Source organism: Nyctereutes procyonoides, unplaced genomic scaffold (assembly GCF_905146905.1).
Source record: "Nyctereutes procyonoides isolate TBG_1078 unplaced genomic scaffold, NYPRO_anot_genome, whole genome shotgun sequence".
NCBI classification, from domain to species: Eukaryota; Metazoa; Chordata; class Mammalia; order Carnivora; family Canidae; genus Nyctereutes; species Nyctereutes procyonoides.
In genome coordinates this window covers 3,006,841-3,010,215 of record NW_026575159.1, presented here as the reverse complement: position 1 = coordinate 3,010,215, position 3,375 = coordinate 3,006,841, and the positions used below count along the sequence as shown (strand labels likewise).

Sequence of the window (3,375 nt, the reverse complement as noted above, 5' to 3'; positions counted from 1 at the left end):
GAATAACTTTTCATTGTAAACAATTTTGCTTTACAGCCTGGTTTAAGAAATGAATCTTTAAGAAGTAATTCTATACCCTAAAATAAGACCATTTCCAATCAAGATTCTATAATAGAAATAGGAAGAAATCAAGCATATGTAGCAAGTATAAGTGATCAGGCCCTAATATTCAGATATGCAAAAATAATATGCCTCCATAGTTTTCTATAAATCAACTCAAACCCCTATCCTACCTGATTTTAGTCAATTCTAAAATTAACTATTTCAAATTGAAGCTAGCCTTCTAAGAGTTTCCCCTCTCTGTCTGTCTTTCCCAGGTTTCTGGATTCTTACCTGTTAAGGTGTTAGTGAGTGGTGGTGATGTGGAGCAGAGAGGTTGGGTAGGGGCCAGAATCTGGTCCTCTGCTGACACTTCCACCCTCCTCAGTCTCTAGCTTTCCATCCTCCTGTGCTGGCATCCACTAAGAGCCACTATCTCATTCATAATTTTTATTCCACAGCCTGTTTCCCTCTCCATACAGAGAAACATTTTCTGATCTGCTATCCATTCATCTGCTTCTTTTCCACTCTTGGGGCCATGAAATGTCTATTTTCCCTGAACCTTTTGAGCCATAGGAAAATGTCTTTTAGAGCTATCTCAAGTGTGATCTGTCTCTTCACATCTCATCACCATTTCTACTCCACTGCTACTGCACCAAGCTGATGTAGTACCACTAGGACTGTCCCAATTTTTGTCTGTTTCCCTGGATTCCACCTTAGAAGCAAGCATATATCCTCTCCTTTCCAAATGACAAACTTAAATGAAAGTTATAAGAAGTTCCATCGTATGCCTCCACTTGGACCTAACCACAGAGAGAATATACAATGACCAATTCATATCTTAGACACTCACATTCAGGATTCACTCTGACACACCTTTTTTTCCTCTTATTATCTCCCTAAACCCAACTTGAAGGATTTTTATCAACATTGAGAAACATGAGTGCTTGCTTGGGTAACACGTGTACTAAAATTAGAACTGTGTAGAGATTAGCCTAGCCCCTGTGCAAGGTGACACACAAATTTGTGAAGCATTCCATATTTTTTAAAAAATTGAAAAAAAATGTAACCCTTTTTTGGTATGAACTTTATGCTTTGAACTTTTCTGCTTTTGAAAAATATAAAAACCTAGCTCTTGTAGTTCAAAATTCCTTAATAATGTCAGCTTGTCTTGAACTTCAAAAATATATTTCAAAATGCAAAAGCTAAGTAATCATTAATTTCTTTCATTCTACATTTCTGCAATAGAATTTCTACCATGAAGGCAATAAGCCCAGGATTATTTAATTGGTAGGGCAAGAAGACATATTCAGTGCCATTCTGAGTGAGGAAATATACCAGCTAATGTGACACAATATTTCAACAGTTATCAAGAAAAAAGCTACTTGAAAGAGAATATTATCTCTTACGTGCTGAGGAGGAACTTTGCTTAGTGGAAGAAACTTCATACACATCTCTTAATTGGGCTTCTCCAGAAACCTTGGAGAAGATAGAGTAGGACTTGGAACTATGGTGGTAGCAGAGATCTCTGATATGGCAATGAACACTGTGGGTGAATCTTACTAGGTGGTTTTACTTAATCTTGTTCAGATGTCAAAATAACAAAATCATGGAGTTCTTTACAAAGCAGTATAACTTTTTGTTCAATGGAATTCAACTATTGAAACTATCCTGCTCTGGACGTATCTATATAAATTTGAATCATGTTTATTTACAGGATCTCTTTCTCTCCCCCATTCCACCTCTCTTAATCCTCATAAATGTATAAAATACAAATAGTGATAGATACACAAGTCCATAAGGAAAGCAAATGATTAAATTTGCACTTTCTTCTATCATTGTGTATCTCAGTTGCAGTACTGTAACAGTAACAGCAAAGATTAAAAAGTTGAAATAACTTGAAATTGGGAAAATCATGTCTGTGGATTCTTTCTTTTCCCAGAATCCGGAAAAGGCTGCTGTGAAGTATTTTATTTTTGTCTTCATTGGAATCTGTTCAGCTCAAGAAACAACAGTGTTCCATGGACTTAGAGTTTGAGAACTACCATGGAACCATCTGATATTCTATATTAACTTATTCTTATTTCATCTTTCAAAGGTATGGAATCACCTTTTTCTTATGACCAGTCTTTTCTCTGCATGGGCTGAAAACAGCCTAAAGTAAGGAAAGAATGATTTCACATTGTAAGCAAAAAATCTATAACCTTTTGCAAATACAGGACTATGGGCTACAGGTTTGTTTGTTTTGTTTGGGTGGGGTGTGGGGTTTCTTGCATGTTTATTTTGTTTTTATTGGTTCTAAGTAAAAGACAGTCAACAACAATGAAGGAAACAGATTTAGAAAGAATTTCCATCATGAGAGGACATCTCCCAGCAACTTTTGTTACAGGCTATATTTCCTGCCAAAACTCATTCAGAATGTATTTGGACCATTCTTATTACTTGAGGGCATTTGGAAGGAGTCACACAAGAGAACTGTAGTTCATACCACTCCCTTTGTGTATCTATTTGAGCAACAGTAGATGGAATAAGCTGTAGAATTACAACTGATAGTGTGTTCAGACAGAAAGCATATGTCCCTCACAAACTGAGCTCTGAACCATGGCAGGCAAACATTCACTGTTCTCAGTGAGCCTCAGGTGTAAGAGATAGAAGTAAATCATATGGATCAGAGTTACAAACAAAACTAAGAGGAAATGAATATTTAGAATAGACCAAGACTCTAATAGATACGTCATTCTAAGCATACCCACCTAGGGACTTCACCAGTCACAAGAAAATGGTTGATAGTTTTCAACCCAAGAGCTAACTCAGACCATGAATAACAGTTCCTAGAGTATTGTTTTATGTATGTCATTCTATATAAGCTCCACATTTTAGCTCTATGGCTGTCAAAGGTAGAAGAGCCATCAGGAGTGGCACTTATGCCATGAATTTGGTTTCTGAAGCTTAGAAAAATTATACAAGGATCATTAAAGCTTAAAGACAAATATCTTGTCTTTAAGCTTCTGTTAAGTATAAATTGAATATTTTTAAAAGTGGATGTTAAGTTTCAAATAAGTATTTTGTTCTTTTAAAGTATCAGGTAAACTTGTTCAGACATTGTGAAGGAAGGACCTGCAAATGGAACCCACATGAAACCATAGTTACTACCCTGGATCACCAACAGATTTAGAGGATTCACACCTTAAAAGGAAGCACCCCTACTGGAATAAGTCAATAAGTGATCTTTTTAAATTGCATCTGAACAGAGACTAAATGTATACAAGCCAACAAGTACCTGCAAAAAGAGTACATTACATCTTTGAATCTAAGATATTCATTTTACTACTTAGA

At 35.9% G+C, this 3,375-nt stretch overlaps 1 non-coding gene across 1 annotated transcript; it reads left to right on the top strand.

The window, feature by feature from the left end:
* The first annotated feature begins 982 nt into the window (after positions 1-982).
* LOC129502693 (U6 spliceosomal RNA) lies at positions 983-1,085 on the top strand. The gene has a single exon (XR_008663016.1). It is a non-coding gene; the product is annotated as a U6 spliceosomal RNA (small nuclear RNA).
* The last annotated feature ends 2,290 nt before the right edge of the window (positions 1,086-3,375 follow it).